Consider the following 20,770-nt stretch of genomic DNA (forward strand, 5'->3'; position numbering starts at 1 on the left):
GCCAATATTTCTACTGTTTAGCAATTTTTTTTTCTTATTAAAATCCAAAAGCAGCCGATCAAGGTGAAACTGATGTCTGTCTGAAACATCAGATTTAATACTGAAGAATAGCTCACCATGAAGATAAAAAATGTTACTTCAGCAAAGTTTTAGTTATAGAGTCTTGGACTACAGCTGAAGAAACTCTGTAGTGAATTTAAGAAACAGAAATTGTCATCCAAGCATTTTATGAGGCACTTCACTTTATACTCCAGATTAAATGACTCTCTGGTTGTTAAAGTTAGTGACATTTGCAGAAAGGCTGAACTGCCAGGAAGGTAAGATCTTAGAAGCATCTTTCCCTTTTACATCATACAAGAAAATTGTATTCGTTTTCTAGCTAAAGAATATGGCATTTCATTTCTAGAAATCTCACTGGAAAAACTAAACATAAGGCACAGAATTTTAGGCACAAGGATGATTGCTGCTGTTAAATAATGCCCAGCAGCTAAAGAGTTTCACAACAGAGAGAAAGAGGGTAGGTTTTATACATATGCAAAGTGGAATCTGATGTAGTCACTAAAATGATCTTGTTATAAAGGTGGTGATAATGTAAATTCAGAGATCCAGATGATAAAATTCTATAGTCAATATGATTATGGCCAAAAAATTGTGCATAGAAAAAACTGGAACAAAGCATGTATGGTTTTTTATATATTTCTGAATGTTTGAAATCTTTACATTTTGAATGAGAAAATATGATTTTATGTATCTTGGAATTTACTTAAAAATTTTTATTGCTTGTTCTCCTATATTATTCTTAAGGAGCTTCTAGATGAAAATATATAGATAGTCTGACAGACAGATAGAGAGACTGTAGATATATAGATACATTCTATGATTTATTTAATAAGCAAATGCTTATTTATGTAATGCAGAAGAAAAGTTTCCTTTCCTGTGTCCTCATTCTTAATGTTTAAAGGCCTTAATTATAAATAGTGATGAGAATTTGAATTCAGTTATGAATATTGTTGTCAGTTGTCCAGGAAAACTCAAATTTTGCTTAAAAATCAAGTCAGTGTGTAGCAATCTTAATGAGAGAAAGACATTTATATTTTACGTGTTCTTTTAGATAATGTGAGTAGAATTTGGAAAGGCTGTTAGAAATATCAGATCATGTTATAAAATGGGAAATGAAACTCAATTACTTTATTAAATCAAGCAAGCACTGCTTCTTGAATAGCAGTCCTTCCTTCAGGTTAGAAGTTCCTTCACTGTGTTTTTGTTATTGCTAAACTTTGTCAGATTTTGTATGCAAAATTACCTCATCCTTGCTTTCCCTGAAAACTGATGATTTACCCCATGATCTTCTAATTTCTACTCTTGTTAGCTTATCTGTTATTCTTTTATAGTATTTTTTAATTTGATGATTTTTGACATTTTCTTATTTTTTTCTCTAGTGTATTCTTTTTCTCTAGTGTTTAATACTTAAACAAATATTGAATTCCTATATGAGAAATTCTTTATATTTGTCTTACTTACTATAATTTGTGCTTCTAAATATATATAAGAAGAAAATATATTTTTATATTGTCTTGTTGCTGTAAGTTGTGCTTTTAAATTTGAGGTTTCATGACTTTCATCAATACTGAGAAATTTTTATCCATTTCAATTTCAGTATTGCCAATCTTTCATTGTATCAGTGTTCTCATTGTGAAACATTAGATCTAGGTGTGACTTATTTTGTTTTTCATGAGTCCTGCCATCTCTTTCATAAGCATGATTTCTATTTCTTTTATTCCCTTTGAAGAAGAGTAGCTTCTCAGCTACATATTCTAGGGCACTACTTTTTATATCAGACTTAACATAATGTTTACATTATCTACTGCATCTTAAATTTCAATAACTATATTCTTCATTTCTAAAATTTATTTTAAAATCACCTTTATTTATGTATATTTTACATCAAATAAACTTTGCAATTTCACTGGCTACAATTTATGCAACCACTACCATTATTATGATAAAAAAACAAAAACAAAAACCTCTTCTGTAATGTTTTTTGATGTTGTTCTTCTCCTAATTCGTTTCATCATTTTAAGATTTTTCCTTTCCTTTCACATATTTTCATTCAGTATTTTATGTTTTTAATTATTTAAATATATTTTATGTTATACATTCAGCAATCCTATCATGCAAATCTCTTGTTCTAATTCGGGTTTTTGTTGTTGTTGTTGTTTATTTTCTGATGTGTGCTTATGGTAGCTTCTCTCCTTAGGTTTACTTTAAAAATTTGCACTTTGAATATATATTTTTTGCACATTTTTATCTTTGGTAATTCTCTGTGACCTTGATAATGAGTCTGTTCTGCAAGAGAGAAATTATGCTTGCTTTTGCTAGGTGCCAAACAGGTATCCAAGACCACTGGGGGAAATATTGTCTAATATTCCACAAGTAGACATGATATTCATATATCAAAAATGAAAATATACATAAATGTACACAAGCATATTTTATATAAGGAGCCCTGTTGGCCCTATGGACTAGACATTGGGCTGCTCACCACAAGGTCAGCAGTACAAACTCACCAGCCACTCCATAGAAGAAAGATGACCCTATATGTTCCCATGAAGAGTTGCAGTCTTGAAAACGCTGTGTAGGATCACTGTGAGTTGGCACTGACTAACTGGTAGTGTAGTTGGTTTGGAGTTTATATGTTCTATATGAAAAAAAAAAAATGTGATAATAAAACAAATGCCTATTTTCCTATCCCACAGAATAGAAAATAGAAATTGGCATGGCTACTTTTTACAATAGCTTCTCAGGAACTTAATTTTCCCTCTGATATTCAGTTTCTCTTCTTTTTTTTTTTTTTACTTTTTATTGTGAATTGAGTGATAATTTATATGGAAGAACATTGGTTTTACACTCATTATTTCACTGCAATAATTACAATCTCCTCCATGCACCATCATTCAACAGTAATTGCTTCTATTCCCTGTGTGTGCGTGTGTGACATATACAAAAACACTCAGGAATATATAATTATTTAAATAACCAAAGGGCACATTCTGTAAGCCTGCCTCCTGGCCACCAGCACACAGCCTTTCTCTTTGTATGAGTCTAGAGTCCTCATCTGCTCTCTCTGTCCATGTCCTCATCTCCATCTTTGTTGTCATTGCTTCTCTGGATAGGGTCCCACATTCCACTCGTGCTTCTCCCTTGATGGTCCTAGGGTCCTCTGTTCCTGAACTGTAAGATTAACTACTCCACCATTTTTGTTACAAAATGTCTATGTTTATAGTTATGACAGTCACAATTAGTCATGATAACAGTTATTCACTATTGAATCATAAGAATCTTATCTCCATCTCCTTTCACCAGTCCTGCATAGACAAGATGAAAACTATTCAGTGAGGATCTGCCTGCTCTCATAACCCTGAAATTAAACTCCCTCTTCAAAACTTGTAAGCCAGTCACTTCATGCCTTTATAGCACCCCATTTTAGGTGGCCAATGTCTAAGATGCCCATCCTTGTTAACCCTGTATGCAGTGGGAATAGATTTCATATTTGATGTGAAGACTCCTTTCCTCTCAGTTGGTATTTTGAGCTACTACATCCATAAGTATATGCCAAGTTCATCAAATTGTAGCAATTTACACTTATTTCCTTTATCAAAAACATTTTTTAAAAAATCTTCCTCTAGTTGAGTTTTGATCTTCCCTGAAGCTAGTTGAATGGGTACTCTCTACAAGTTTGGGCGCTCTTGTGCATCTCCCCTCAATTCATATCAGCTGGACGTTTTGCTCTCAGCTCTAGCCCTATGTGATTATGTCCTTGTCTATGGGCTCAGGAGTACCCAGGTCTCACCACACTTCAAACCAATCAGCCCTTCCTCTCTCCAGGATTTTTTCATTTTTGTGACAGAACATTTTCCATATAAGGCCCTGTAATCATTTATTTATTTTCATATATAACACGTTTGTTGAGTGCCCACTATGTGCCAGACATTATTATTCTAGATGCTGGGAACACAGGAGTGAAAAAAAGAAACAGAATTCCCTGTTCTCTAATAGATAAAAAAGCAATAATTAAAGTAACAAGTAAGTATACAATATGCTTTTTGTTACTGTTATTAAGTGCTGTCAAGTTGGTTCAGACTCACAATGATCCTATATTGGATTTACCAGGAGTGGGCTGGTGAGTTTGAAACATCAACCCTGAATTTCAAACTGACCTTGTGATCCACTGTGTATCTTACAGCACCACACCACAGTATGCTTGTTGTTAAGTGCTGTTGTGTCATTTCCTACCCGTAGAGACCTTGTATGAGGTTTCCAAGGAACAGCTGGTGGGTTTAAACTGCTGACCTTGTGGTTCACAGTCCAGTGTTGATCCTACAGCTCCACACCAGGCCAAATAAAGGTACATTTTATAGAGGAAAGACATTAGGAAGATCGTATAGAGAGTGTTAGGGGGGAAGATGATTACACTTTGAAAAAAGGGAGTCAGCGATACTGTGAAGAAAGTGAGGAAATGAGCAACAAAGTTATGTGGAAGCAGAGAAGCTTAAGGAATGGGACAGTTAACACAAAAGCCTTGAAGTGGTATGGTCTGCCCAGGAAAAAGAGGGGAGTCAGATTGCCTGGGGCAAGTGTGACAAAGGAGAGCCATAGGAGATAACGTCTGAGCAATAAGACGGACAGTAGTGTTAGTATTGGGAGAAATTTGGCTTTTATTCCAATTAAAATGAGCAGTCTTTAGAGTGTTGGGGGAGGAAAATAATATGATCTAGCATTATATTTTAAAGGGATACATCTGGTTACTACTTTGAGATAGATTAGAATTGGTCAGTGATAAAAGCAGAGACCTGCCAAGAGGAGCTGGCAAATGGGAGTTATCAGAGTGATAGCAGTGGAGGTGGTAGGAGAATAGATCCCGAAGGGTTTTTGTTTTGTTTTAAACTTTTTATTGCAAATTAGGGGAAGGTGTTCAAAGCAGATCTTCATTTTACAGCAAAGTGATAGATTGGTATAAAAGAGGAACAACAATGTTAGTGCTTACCATGGAATGGGCTACCATTCAAGGTCAAAAGGGCAGCATTGACCTAAGGACAAAGTTAGGAAGGCGGGTGAAATGGACACAGGAATCACAGGAAAGGAGTGTGGTAACTGATATCATCAGGGGGGATTGATATCTTTGAAATGAAATGCATTATTTGTTGAATGTAAAACTGATGATCTGCTCTTTAAACCTTCACTCAATGACTGCTCATGAGTTTTTAAGATTCCAGTCACTGTACACAAAAGTAGATTATGTTATGCTAATTTACCATGATATTTCTCCCCGTCAACCCACCCTCACAGAAACCAAGAATGTTTCTTTCAGCATGAGAAACTTTTCTTATGCTTTAAAAATATTGTTATCATACAATATTTGTCATTTTGTGATTGACTCATTTCATATAGCATAATGTCTTCCAGGTTCATCCATTATGAGGTATTTTGAAGATTAATTGTTAGTCTTCAGAGTTGCTTAATATTCCATTGTGTGTATGTGCCAAATATTCCATTGTGTGTATGTGTTTATCCAATCTTCCATTGAAGGGTATTTAGGTTGTCTCCAACTTTTTGCTATTGTGAAGAGTGCTGTAATGAACATGGGTTTGTATATATCTATGAGTGTTATGGCTCTATTTCTTCAGGATATATACTTAGTAGAGGAACTGCTGAGTCATATGGTATTTCTATTTTAAATTTTTGAAAAAGCACCATACCATTTCCACAGTGGGTACACCATTTTACAGTCCCACCAGCAGTGTAGAAGAGTTCTAGACTCTTCACATCATTGCTGGCATTTGTTGTTTTCTTGGTTTTTGAACTTTGCTATTAATGCTGGGATGAGATGAGAAATTATTGTTTTTTTGATTTATCATTATTGGTTCACTTGCATGTTTGGCACTGTAGGATAAGCACAGGACAAGGCCAATGATTCAAACCCAACAACCAGTCTCTGGAAACCATATCGAGGATCACTATTTGTCATAACCAATAGGATAGTGTTTAAAAACAACAACTCTTAAGGATCATGAGCAGTTCTTCATAAGATTGTTGAATATCTTTTTGGTGATGTGTCTATTCAAACCCCCTGAGCATTTAAAAATGGAATTATGTGTCTTTTAATTGTAAAGCTGTTAAAGTTTTCTATATATTTTAGAAAATATCATTTGTCTGATATATCATTAACAAAAAAAAATTTTCCCCAGTTGGTTCCAACTCAAAGTGAAATTATACACAACAGAGCGAAGCACTGCCTAATCCTGTGCCATGCCATCATCACCATTATTGTTAAGCTTGAGTCCATGGCTTCTGCCAGTGTGCCAATCCATATTTTTGAAGTCTTCCTCTTTTTCACTGACCCTCTACTTTGCCAAGCATGATGTCTGAAGTATGAGAGAAGGAGTCTCATCATCCAGGCTTCTAAGGAGCATTCTGGCTGTGCTTCTTCCAACACAAAATTTGTTCTTCTGGCAGTCTATGGTGCCTTCAATATTCTCTGACACTACAACTCAAATGCATCAATTTGTCTGCTGTCTTCTTTCTTTATTCATTGTCCATCTTTCACATGCATATGAGGCTATTGAAAATACCATCGCCTGGGGCAGGTGCACCTTAGTTCCCAAACTGACATCTTTGCTCTTCAGCACTTTAAAAGAGGTCTTGTGCATCAGATTTTCATAATGTAATACTTCATTTGAGTTCTTAACTGATGTTTCCATGAGTGTTAATTGTGGCTCCATGCCAATAAAATCATTGACAACTTCAATTTTTTCTCTATTTATCCTATTGTTATTGGCTAGTTCAGTTGTGAGGATTGTTCTTTTCTTTATATGGAGGTACAATCCACACCAAAGGATGTGGTCTTTGATCTTCATCAGTAAATTCTCTTTGACTTCAGCAAGCCAGGTTTATCATCTGCATATCACATATTGTTAATGAATTCCAATCTTGATGCCATGTCCTTCTTCATATAATCCAGTTTCTCAGATTATGTGTTCAGTGTACAGATTGAATTAGTATGGCAAAATAATACAACCTGGTGGTGGTAGTTATGTGCCATGGAGTTAGTCTGACTCATAGCAACCCTGTCCAGAGTTTCCGAGGCTGGAAATCTTTGCAGGAGCAGAAAGCCTCATCTTTCTCCCATGGAACAGCTGGTAGTTTCGAATTGCTGACCTTGAGGTTCACAGCCCTATTTATAACCACTATGCTACCAGAGCTCCTAGAGCATACTTTTCCTGATTTTAAATCATAAACTGTCTGTTCTGTTAACACGACTGCCTCATGGCCTATGTACGCATTCTTTATAAGCACAATTAAGTGTTCTGGAATACCCATTCCAATGTTGTCATGATCCACACAGTAGAAAGCCTTTGCATTGTCAATGAAGCACAGGTAAACGTCTTTCTGGTAGTCTGCTTTCAGCCAAGAATCATCTGACATTAGCAATGATATTCCCCATTCCACTACTTTGTCTGAACTCAGATTGAACCTCTGACACTTCCCTGTCAATGTACTGTTTCAGTCATTTTTAAATTATGTTTAGCAAAAATTTACTTGCATGTGATATTAGTGATATTGTCCTTTGATTTCTGAATTCCAGTGAGTCACCTTTCTTTAGAATGGACACAAGTACAGATCACTTCGTATCATGTGTCCAAGTAACCGTCTTGCAGATTTCTTGGGATAGATGAATGAGTGCTTCCAGTGCTGCGTCAGTTTGTTGAAAGATGTAAATTTGTATTCCATCAATTCCCAAAGGCTTTTCTTTGCCAGATGTCTTCTGAGCACATTGGACTTCCTTCTTCAATACCATTGGCTCTTCATCACATGCAAACTCTTGAAATGGTTGAACATTGGTCATTTCCTTTTGGTACAATAAATCTGTGTATTCCTTCCATCTTCTTTTCATGCTTTCTGCATCATTCAGTATTTTTCCAGAGAATCTTCCAGTAATGCAAGGTGAGGCTTGAATGTTTTCTTCTGTTCATTGAGCTTGAGAAATGCTGAGCATATTCTTCCTTTTTGGTTTTCTAACTCCAGGTCTGTGCACATTTCGTTATGATATTTAACTTTGTCTTCTTGAGCTGACCTTTGAAATTTTCTGTTCAGCTCTTTTACCATCTCGTTTCTTCCATTTGCGTTAGCATCTCTACTCTACAGAGCTAGATTCAGGGTCTCCTGTACATCCGTTTTGGTCTTTTCCTTCTTTCTTGTCTTCTTAATGACGTTTTGCTTTCTTCTTTGACGTTTTTAATGTCATCTACAACTCTCTGGTATTCAGAAATTAGTGACTAGTGCATCCAATCTATTCTTGAAATATCTCTAAATTCAAGTGGGGTATGCTCAAGTCACAGTTTTGCTTTTGTGGATTTGTTTTAATTTTCTTCAGCTTCAGCCTGAACTTGCATATGAGCAATATTTGATGATCTGTATCACAGTCTGCCCCAGGCCTTGTTTTAGCCTTTGATGTAGAGCTTTTCTACCGTCTCTTCCCACAGATGTAGTCAATATGATTTCTTAGCATGCCATCTGATGAGGTCCACATGTATAGTCTTCTTTGATGTTGTTTTAAAGTGGTATTTACAATGAACAAATCATTGGTCTTGCAAAATTATATCATGTGATCCCCAGCATCATTTCTTTCACCCAGGCCATATTTTCAACTAGTGATCCTTCTCTTTGTTTCCAACTTTTGTGTTCCAATCTGTCGGAGTCCTGCTCCAACCATCTCTCAGGTACCCGAGGGAGGGGCGTGGATGAAGAAAAATATGTACAAAAGGAAAGAACTGAGGAGAGGACATAAGCTGATGGCAAGTGACAAAGTTTATTTCAAATCTCAGAGTATTTATAGGGTGGTTCTGCAAGTCATTGCTGTTTTGCATAGTTACAAGTCTGTCCTTTACTGTGAATCAGGCGACCTTGGGAAAGCTCTGTAAATCAGGCGATCTTGGGGAAGCTACCTTCCCTGCTGTGTTGATAAGCAGACACTGTCTGGTTAGACCCAGCCTTAAAGCTTAGTGAGGCCTGTAAGCCTTTTGGTCCCCAACACCAATCACTAGTAATTATCTATACATCTTGATTGCATGTTTGATCAATTTCAGAATGAAAAAGTTGGTGGACTTCCTGAATTTTATCATTACTGATTTTACTGGTTGGTGCATAAATTCGAATAAAGTTGTATTAACTGATCTTCTTTGTAGGCATGTGGATATTATCCTATCACAGACAGCATTAGAATCTTAAAATGTGGTTTTTGATGATGAATGTGTCACCACAGTAAACCATATAATTGCCAGATTCAAAATGACCTATACCATTACATTTCAGCTCACTAATGCCTAAGATGACATGATTTTTATATGTGCTATTTTACTTTTGACAACTTCCAATTTTCCTACAGTCACACTGTGTATATTACATATTCTTGTTACTAATGGATGTTTTACACTTCTTTCTTCTCATTTTGCCTCATTAGCAAATGGATGTCCCAAAAGCTTTACTCCATTCACGTCATCACTGTCAAATCCTCATCTAAAAAGAAGTATGTTTTGAGTGCCTTCCAATCTGAGGTTCTCCAATTCTGGCACTGTATCTGACAATATTATTTTGCTTTTCACAATATTTCATTATTCAATATTCTGGTGTTATCTGACAGTGCTCCACTGCTATTCATAAGGCTTCCAGTGACTAAACATTATTCCTAGTTTGCCTTAGTCAACAAGCTCAGTTGAAACATGTCCACCATGGGTGCACCCTGTTGGTATTTAAAATATCGGAACATAGTTTCTAGCATCACAGCAACATGCAATTCAACACAATATGAGAAACTGATAGATGAGTGGTAGTGGTTGCTTCTCTTTTGTCTTCTGCTGTTTGTGTGTTTTCAGTTATGTTTGATAGTGTATTTATATCCTGTATCGGCATCCGTAAATTTGTACCTATTTTTTTCATTTATGATCTTTATAGTTATAAGTTTTACATTTAGGTGTTAATGTCATGTTGAGTTTGGTTCTGTATATAATATGATATATGAGTCATGTTCCATTCTTCTGCAAATGGATTTCCATTTTTGCATGAACCATTTTTGAAGAGACTACCTCTTCCCCATTTAATTTGTCAAAGGTCAGCTCTTTGCCAAAGATCAGCTGACCATAGCTGGATAGATTTACTTCTGTTGTCTCAATTCTGTTCCATTAATGTATGTGTCTTTTGTTGTACCAGTTCCAGGCTCTTTTGTCTTCTGTGGCTGTATTGTAGATTTTGAGATTAGGGAGTGAGAAATTGTGCTTTTCATTAGTAATGCTTTGCTTATCTGGGTTCTCTTTCCTGCAAGAGGTAGTTTTTAAAGCAGGGCCTACAGGATTTGTTAATGGGTTGAATGTGGAATATAAAGAAGATAGTCAAGAAGGACTGCAATGTTTTTGGTCTAAACTACTGCAAGGATGGATTTATTAATAACTGAGATTGGAAAGAGAATAAGTTGATGAAATTTTGGAGAGAAAAATCTGTTTGGGAAGTGTTAAGTTGGGGGTTGCTTGTTAGACATGATAGTCGGAATTTTACATGGAAAAGCAATTAAAGAGACAAACTAGGATTGGAAATATAAATGTGGGGGACAGCAATAGATAGATTCTGTTTAAAGCAGTGAGACTAGATGAACTCCCAAAAGTAGTGGGAAATGATAGAAAGAAGAAAAATTCCAGAGTCCTGGAGAGCTCTGCTTTGTGGGGTCTCAAAGATAAAGAGAAACCAGAAAAGCAGGTTGAAATAGATTAGCTCATGAATTACAAAGGGAACCAGGTAGTGCTCTGGAAGTGAGAACAATAATGGAGTGACCAAGTATATCAAATGATGTGGATAGGATCCAGTATGATGAGCGCTGTGATTTGAGCCTGACATTTGTAACTTGGAGAGCAGTTAAAAGGCTAACTGGAGTAGATTCAGAAATGATAAAAGTACATGTATTTTCAAAAATGAAGGTAGAGAATTGGACCATAGGTAGATAAGTGGGGACATAAGAGTGTATTTTAAGATGGTAAAAATATCAGCATATGTGTAGAGGGAAAGCAGAGGAGAAATAGAAAAAAAAATGATGATGCAAGTGAGAGAAGGGAAAACTGCTAAAGCTTTGCTCTTGAATAGAAGAGACAGGATGGATTCTAAGGCAGTGTAAGTGGAGGAGCTGGTCTCTGATAGCTGCACAGAAAATTTGGGATTAAAATAATGTTTGTATTAAGATTTTTAATGTAGTTTTGCTAGGTAGTGTTTAGCATTGTCAGAAACGACCATATATTTTCACAGACATAATGTTTCGTATTTGTTAGTGAAGCATAAAAATCCTGTACAATCTAGCCCCATTGCCTATGGGCTCCTTGCAATGATCTTTCAGTTCATGAAAGCTTCATGCACCCACTCACCACAAGGTTTTTGCATATGCTGTTTGTTACATCTGCTCCCATGGCACCCAATCTGAAGTTCAGCTCAGGCCCTCACAGCACTTTCCACAGATGTAGCTTTCCACTTACTTGTGTATTCATTTGATTAATGTCAATCTTTAACCATTAGGCTTAAATCTCATAAGGTCAGGACCACAGTTATTAAAATATATAATAAGTAACCAACATTCTATCAAAAAATAGTATTCCATACTTATTGATTGATTGACAAGAGTGTTATGAACTAAATACATTTTGGTTTCTAAAATTATACTTGATTTATAGTTGTATGGTATGAAGTAAATAGTGCAGGCACCCTTCTTATTCAGTTTGGCTGCTTAAATGACATGTAGGCTAAATAGATTATTGCCATAATTGCATTTAGTTTTATGTTGTCTGAATAACATATTTTAGCATATAAAGTATAATTGCAATATGCCAACAAATAGTGTTACATTGGAAGAAGATGTCCTAGTACTTTGTTCAAAAAGTACAAAGCAAATACATACAGAAATTTCTACTTAGAAATCCAAAACTAATCCTAAATTTAAGAACTACAGCTATGCTTCTACAACTTAGACAATATACTGTCTCAAATATTTTTTAATATTTGCTCACTACAATAAAATGTCCTCTGGTCTCTAAAGAGACACATTTAGAGGACATGTGGATGTTCAGACCTTGAGTTGGGAAGGACTATGGAAACAGTAAGTTGGAAATAAAAATTAAAACAGCATAAATTTGAATCCATGGCCTCATATAGATTCAAATGTATATGAAAACACCAACATGAGGAATAAAATAATGTGGTTGACTAATACTTTATTAGCTTTTAAAAATCAGGAGACTTTGAACACTAATTAAAACCTAGTATTGCCGTTTGGTCTCGCCCAAGATGTAGTTTCTGGGCCTTTGAGCCTGGCAGATTCAAAAGGTTCCACTCCACCAATAATTGTTTTCAAGGGTTCCAAGACACCTTACTTTAAAGAATGCATATTGATTAATAATCATGATACTGGAGAATGCCGACTTGAAAAACTCAGCAGCAACATCACTGTAAAGAAAACAAGAGTTGAAGGAAGTAGTAAAATTCAGTCTCATATAGAGCAACAGCAGCAACAAATCTGGAATTCAACTAGGACTCCTAATACTGTAAAACATTCTCCACCCAAAGATAAGATGTCCCCAGCATTTCCAATGGGTGATATTGAAAGAGAACTGTAGGCAGAAGCTATTTAATGGACCAGATGAGTAGTTGTGATAGTTCATCATATTCTAAAAGTTCATCATCTTCAATTAGTGAGGATAGTTCTAGTGACTCAGAAAACGAAGAATACAGATCTTCTTCTTATCCAGGGAACTATAACTCAGAACATCATCCCTTGTCTGCCAGGCCACAGTGCAGTATTCTTGATCTAAATGTCATTCGTAACAGATTTCATGAGAGCAGAGGACTTATGATGAATTTTTTAAGAAATGATTTATAGCCGAGTGACTCAGGAAGTGAAAGTGATGATTGAAGAAACATTTAGATATAAGCATAATGTTTAGAATGCTTGTGATAATGTATTTTGTATTAAGGATAAAAATACCTGATTGAGGAAAATGTGTCTTAATTTTTAATGTTAAATAAATTAAAGTTGATTCAGAACTTTAAGCAACAACAACAAAAAAACCTAGTACTATGAGCTATTGCATAAAACTCTGAACTAAATCAAATGAATGTTTGGTCATGGATTCTGCTATTTGTGTGATTATCAGCAGGGTGTTAAAGGACAGCGACCTCAATTCTATAGCAACAGAATGGAAGGTACAACATTGGTCTCCATGTGACCACAGTATGACAAGAGTTTACAAGGCAGAAAAATAAATTTAAGAAACTTTTTAAAAATTAAAAGTTAAAAAAATTGTCCATCAGTAAATGTGTGTTCTCCAGATTCATATAATCCCTGTTATTGTTGTCCAAGTATTCCATCAATATCTCAGGTAGAACAGACACATTTTAACATGTATATTTTAAATAACTATTATATTACTAGGTCATTCTAAGTAACTAATAGCAGTTTCAAAGCAAAATTCAGACCAACAGTTTTCAGCATATAGTAAGTGTGAGGAATTTTCTTATGAAAATTCCAAGGAATGAAGCATTAGGTGGGTGGGATAGGGTACAATAATAACTGGATTGCAAATCACAAATTCCATGGTGTGAGACCGCCAGTTGTCTGCAGGAGAAAGATGAGTCTGTCTGCTTTCTCAAAGATGGATAGTCTCAGACACCCTATACAGTGTTGCTATCATTCAGAACTGGCGCAAAAATACTCACCAGCAAAAAGGAGGTGTTATATAAAATTTCTTGCATCTTAATCAAATTGTCTACTTCGTTTTAGAACTAATGGAGTAAAAGGGGGAAATTTTGATATTTGCATATTAGAACAGTTTAGGATTAACGGATTTTAAAAAAAAATTTGAAAGAATTTATAATTTTTCAAAGATGTCAAAATCAACTCGATGGCAGCTAGTATTACTTTAGGAGACTGAATCTGGTATGTTATGTGCCAGGTTTGACTCTTTGACGTAAAGGGAAGAGTATGAAAATTTCAAAATTATCATATTTACCGGTAACTTAATAATAGAAATAAAGAAATAATTTGTGAGGCAGACTGATATCCCCAGGGATACAGTGGTTACAGCTCTCAGCTGTTACCATAAAGGTTAGCAGTTCAAATCTACCAACCCTTCATTGGAGAAATATGTGCTAGTCTACTTCCATAAAAAAATTGTAGCCTTGGGAACCATGTGGGTAATTCTACTTGTCCTGCAAGGTTGCTATGAGTCAGAATCGATACAATGGCAATGGGTTCAGTTCTTTATTTGGTAAAAGACAAAATATTAAATATTCATCATGCTTTTAATAGAACCATCTTGATACTCAAAGCCCTATTGTGGGTGAATGTAAATGAGGAAAAATCTTTATTGACAAATGTATTTAGTAATTTCAGGTATTTCTTTTTCATGAGATCTTCTTTTGAATTGAAACATAATCAAAAGAGTTCACTTAAAAGTCAGATTATTCAGGTTAATTGTGATTAATGTTTTCTACATTCATATTTAAATGACTATCAAGTAACAAATGCACTGTTTTGTACTTTGATTAAAATAGAAAATAATGTTCTCTATGTAAATTATGGATTTTACTTTTATTAGAAAATGAAGTAAAATCATCTCATGTAAGATAGAACATAATGATTACAATGAGTATTTGAAATAAATAGCTATATTTGCTGTTCAGACATACTGAATATTCACAAAATTATCATTGGATATAATTATGCCTTGTTTAAGGAAGTGCCCTGGTATTGCACTATAGGATAAACACTGGACTGCTAACTGCAAGACCAATAGTTAAAACCTATCAATTGCTCCTCAGAAATCCTATACAGGTTCACTATAGCTTGGAACCAACTCCATGGCACTTATCACCGTCACAAGGAGAGTGATGTTTTTGTTCTTAATTGCCATCGAGTATTTCCAAGAAGTGGCTGTTGAGTTTGAACCACCACCTTGTGGTTCAAATAGACCTTGTGGTCGAGTGCTTATCCTACAGCTCCACTCCAGGACTCCAAGGAGAGTAATAAACAGTTAAAATCTTACAGTCAAAGCAGAGGTAATGAAAGCTGTTGTAAACTTTCACCTTCTAAAATAATAGTCGCAAATGAGGCTCATCTTTTTAAAAAGGTCTTGATTTCTTGTGAATCATAAGTATTTTTTATAATCAGAGCCAGTTAACAGTCTCCATTAGCAAGTATTATTTTTGACATTTTGAGATCTATGATAGTATCATATAGCAATGGAAATACCTTGCTGTTTACTGTCACATAAACAATAAAATGCTAAATAAAGGGGAAAAAGGAGAAAATTTCAAAGTAACCCAAAAAATTCATATTCAAAATTGAAATTTATAATGTGAACAAACTTCTTTCTGTAACCTCAATCTCTCAATTCCAACTACAAACCCTATATGTAAGATGTAAGAAGCATTATAGAAGCTAGGACTTGTGTCCAAGCCTGCATTCTATTTGCTTTAAGAGACTTGGCAATCATGCCTTGCAGTTTCAATTAAAGTAACTGGAATAATAAAATTGAGAAAAGTGAAGTTAATTCATTCCCTGAATTTGTCTTAATTCCATTGACTTTTTTTTGTGCCAAGGTAGCTATAAGTTATGAATTTAAAAATACCATAGGATATAAAATGTCAAGAATTGACTACCAACAGAAAAAGTCAAGGTTAAGAGAAAGTAGAAAATGAGTTGATATAATAAAAAATTAATGGTAAAGTACAGCCTGTTACAAATGGTTCATGGTTATTGCCTACAACCATTTGTACAACAGAATGGCAGATGAAAAGATCATGGTGTATGAGGACAGTCATTCTGTACTCAAGGACATGAGTTAAATGGACAGCGTAAGAGAAACAGGGCTGAAAACGTGGACTTTGCTTAATTTTGAAGTTTTATTTTACTTTTCCTGCCATCCTTAAGGATTTGGATGTTATTAAAAAATCCATGAAGAAGAACTGAAGAGCTCAAAGAATGCTACCATACCAATTTGACCTGAATAGTTCATTATCTAAAATTCAATGACATTGAAGCTGGATTGAAAAGGAAATTCTGGAACCAGAGGCAAGTGGGGAAGTTATTGCAGTTACCTTTGTGAAGGACCACTAAGAATGTAAGGTAGAAAAAGAATGTTGAAAAGTAGCACATTTGGAAGGTGTGGAAATGCAACAGGAAAAATGATGATGAATTAGATGAGTAGTCATCAAAGATGACCCCAAGGATTCTCACTTAGACTCTAGGAAGATGGTGAATATTAGCGTAGTGGTTACGAATCGGGCTGCGAACCTTAAGGTCAGCGGTTCGAATCTACCAGCCGCTCCGCGGGAGAAAGATGAGGCTTTCTACTCCCGTAAAGATTTACACCCTCGGAAACCCTGTACAGGGTCGCTATGGGTCGGACCCGACTCGATGGCACTCAACAACAACAACAACAACAGAAGATGAAGAAGAGACTTGGCCTTAATGATTTGGGGCAAACTAAATTTGTGGAATTCTAGATATTTGTAAAATATTTAGATGGCAAAGTCATTAAGCAATGAGAAAATGAGCCTAGAGCTTGAGAAAAGATGATCAGATTGCTAAAAACTATGATTTTTCTGTCTATGGGATATGCAAGTCTATCTTTAAGGTTTCAAAGTCACTGAATTAAGTAACATTGAACCAGGATTGTAAATGCGTTCTCCCAGAGACAGCTTGTCAGGGTAAACATTAGCTGATAGCCATCAGGGAAGTAAAGAGAGAACCAGTGAGGAGTGACTTGAAAGTCAATGGAGGAATCATTTCAAGAAGAAAGTAGTCACAGGCATCAAGTTCCTTGATCGGAATGGAACGAGATAAAATGAGAAGTAGATTGTGACCCAAAGATTTTGGGTTTAGAAAATGATTGCAAGCATTATAAAAATAGCAAGTAGTTATGGTCTAAACTGAATTGTAAATATTGTCTTATTTCTTTGTTGTTATTGCTGTTGTTAAGTTTTCAAGGGTTTTCAAGGAGCTACTGGTGTGCTACTGTGGGTTAATGCGACAGACTGAAAAGCTGTTTGAACTGCAAGGTCTGCGATTCAAGCTTACCAGCTGCTCCTTGGAAACCCTATACAGGGTCGCTATGGGTCGAAATCGACTCGACGGCACTTAACAACAACAACAACACTGGTAAGTTTTAACAACTGATCTTGTGATTAGCAACCTAGTGCTTATCCTACAGTGCCACACCAGTACTCCTTAACACCACACCTCTTGTTCTTAGAGTTGTCCCTTTCTTAAAGCCTGAACTTCATTTTGCTATCCTAAATTATATTCTCTATCTCTAATATTACTTCTGTCCATTCATCATTTGAGTTCCAAACTCTAGTTCATATCACTCCTAAATTAGCATAGTGGTTACGAATTGGGCTGTGAACCTCAGGATCAGCAGTTCGAAACTACCAGCTGTTCCGCGGGAGAAAGATGAGGCTTTCTGAAAGCTCTTGTAAAGATTTACAGCCTCGGAAACCCTGTACAGGGTCGCTATGAGTCGGAACCGATTCCATGGCACACAACAACAACAACAATAAATGTAACTCCTTTGACTTACACTACAGTGACCTGGGTCCAATGGACTTTATATTTGATGTTCTTATTCCTAACAGGACCATTGCAATGACTATATATAAAATTAGCAGCTGCCTTTTAAGTTCCAACTGTGAAGAGTTTGAATAAAATTTGTTTTAATTACTTATGCGTATTTTAAAGCATATTATCTAAATTGAACTTTATGTTCAAATATAAAGAACCTAGTAAAATGATCATAAACATATAAAGATTATTTGACAAAAACGAATTTGTAAAACAATTGAGATGTTTGGAAAGTATTTTAAAGTAATACTGTTGCATTTCAATATATTTCAGTAATGAAATTAATGATGTGTACTTTTATAGACTTGACTAAGGTAGAATATTCATTGTTTATATATTTTTCTAATTCCAGTTTGTAATTAGCTGACTCTCTTCATTTAGGCTGAATTTCCATGGTGAGGGTGTAATCATGTTTGACTCATTTCTGAGGTTCCAACACTGCCTTGCATCTAGATACAAAGTCCAAAATTAGAGATGTAATGAAGTATTTTTTCAATATCAAATCAACAAAGATGATATATAGACATAGCTATAGATATAATATATATGGATTGATAAGGTTAATTTTTACGATTACCTTAGTAATAACTGCTCCCATTTTAGTGTTTTACTGTTCTTTCAATTATCTTGTTTAATCTAATTTTCTCATTACATCCTTGACTAGTTATTAGTTTGCTTTAGAGTATGACACAAATAAAATCAGTTCAGCATTTGAATTCTGATTGGCATTTTAAGCTATCTTTTCCATAGCCATTAGCGATGCTCTTTTAGCCTTGGCCACATTTGCACTATTGATTAAAATTAAAGGAATGGGAGGGTAAATAGAGGAGAAAAATCATTACCAATCCATTTATGAGTATTTCTGGAAAACAAGTTCAAAGAACATTATCTATTCTTTTTTAATCATGAGTATTCATATGGACCAGCACAGCATTTTCTTCACCCTACCCTGATACTTGAATTTTCTGTATTGATGGTCCTCCCATATTGTGTTGTTAGCATCTGCTCACTGCTTGCTTTCCTGCTTGCTGTTCTCCTCAGAGTGCTCAGAAACATGAATTACCCATACTTGAGTAATAAAAACCTGTCTCAGGGACACTTTAAAGAAGAAATGTTTATTTCAAAGGCGTATGTTTTAAACCAAAATAGTTGTCTCCTGTCTTTAAAGGAGACACCTGGTGTGGCACTGCAGGATAAGCGCTGTACTAGTAACTGTAAGGTCGGTAGTTCAAACATACCAGCTACTCTCGGAAACCCTACAAAGGATTGTCATGAGTAGGAACCGATTTGACAGCACATAACAACAACAATAATCTCTAAAGGAAGGCAAGTATGGTTTCTCAGTAGGATAAGCAATGGACTATATCCCACAAGGTTGAAGGTTCGAATCCACCAACAGCTCTGTGGGAGAAAGATGAGCCTTTCTGCACCCTCAAAGCTTTACAGCTTCGAAAACCCCATATATGATGGCTATGAGTCAGAACTAACTGATGGCAATTCTGCAGTATTTAACAACAGCAAACAACATCTTCAAAGAAAGATCATTTTTATGCAGTTGAAAACCCAAGATATACTAATTCTCTTGATTCAATTTTAGACTTATAACTTTTCATACTAAACTATTTCAAGAAAAGTTACTTTATTATTTAAATGAATTACTTTATCCAAAATAGAACAAAAAAATTCTTCTTTAGACATACTATATAAAAATATCACACACATTAAATAAAAATTGAACGAGTATTGGAGAGTAGAACTTTAAAATATCACAAGTAATTTTCTTAAATTAAAGAAGTAAAATGTCATTTTGTAGATACAATAAACCAAGCAGAAAACCAGTTCATTTGAGAAGAGTGCAACCTTCATGCTTGCTGTTACTGTTAAGTGCCATTGAATCCATTCCAATGACCCTGAATAGGGTTTTTGAGAAGCAGCTGGTAGGTTTGAACCACTAACCTTGCAGTTAGCAGGGTTTTTGTCTGCTTTTTTACTGCTATCTCCTCATTACTAAGTGCAGTGCCTATAAATAGAAGATAAATAATAAACATTATTTAAGTGAATGAAACATAAAGTTAATAATCTGGAAATATATTACTTTATACAAATAAACATAATTTTGCTAAGTAAAGAAAAAATAACATATAAACCTTAACCAAAGAATAAACTTTTTGGTATCACTTTACAACTCTGATCAATTTTCCAATCTATGTTCGTATTGTTGGTAAGTGCTGTTGATTTTGACCCCATGTGACAGAGTAGAAATGGTCCACAGTTTCCAAGGCTGTAAATCCTGGTGTGGCATTGCAGGATAATACATTGGACCACAAAGTTGGTTTGAACCATAAAACTGGTGTTTCAAACTCACCAGCTGCTCCTTGGAAGCCCTATACAGGGCTGCTATGAGTCAGAACTGACTTGAAGGCACTTAACAACAAGATTAATCTTTACAGAAGCAAATTGTCAAATCTTTTACCTGTGGAGCTGTGAGTTGGTTCAAACCAGGTTCAAATCACTAACCGGTTGCAGCTGAGCACTAAACCATTGCACCACCAAGGCTGCTTTCCAACTTAATAATATCCCCCCAAAATGCATCAGCATCTTAGTGTTTTGAGGTTCCCAAAGTTTTGCTCCTTTCAATTAATTATCACCATATCCTCGCTGTTGTTAGTGCCATCGAATCAGTTCCGACCCACAGCAACCCTGTATAGGGTTCCCAATGAACAGCTGGTGAGCTTGAACTGCAAACCTTGTGGTTCAAACCGAATTTGCAGTCTAGCGCATTAGCCCACAGCTCCACACCAGAACTCTTGTCATCATATAGAGGCCAAAATTTGCATCAAGAGAAGATATGTGGAAATCAACATATAGTTAATAACCCTGAAATAATTTTTCAAAAATATTTAAGACTTCAGAGTATAGGCCAATTTAATTTTAACTCAGGAAAAAATAATACATCATTTAAATAATATAGTTGTTGGTAATATGTTTATTACTTTATGTGTATGTATAATTTAATGAGATTAAATTATATGTACATATATGTATGTATATATATATATATAT

The 20,770-nt window shown here is 35.2% G+C and overlaps 1 protein-coding gene and 1 pseudogene across 1 annotated transcript in view; both read left to right on the plus strand.

The window, feature by feature from the left end:
• The window catches only part of BAI3 (brain-specific angiogenesis inhibitor 3), a 1,099,520-nt gene that overhangs the window by 292,930 nt on the left and 785,820 nt on the right, over positions 1–20,770 (plus strand). The window lies entirely within an intron of this gene.
• On the plus strand, positions 5,117–12,997 carry LOC102812355 (annotated as a pseudogene).

The sequence above is a fragment of the Chrysochloris asiatica genome, unplaced genomic scaffold (assembly GCF_000296735.1).
Source record: "Chrysochloris asiatica unplaced genomic scaffold, ChrAsi1.0 scaffold00019, whole genome shotgun sequence".
Taxonomy (NCBI): domain Eukaryota; kingdom Metazoa; phylum Chordata; class Mammalia; order Afrosoricida; family Chrysochloridae; genus Chrysochloris; species Chrysochloris asiatica.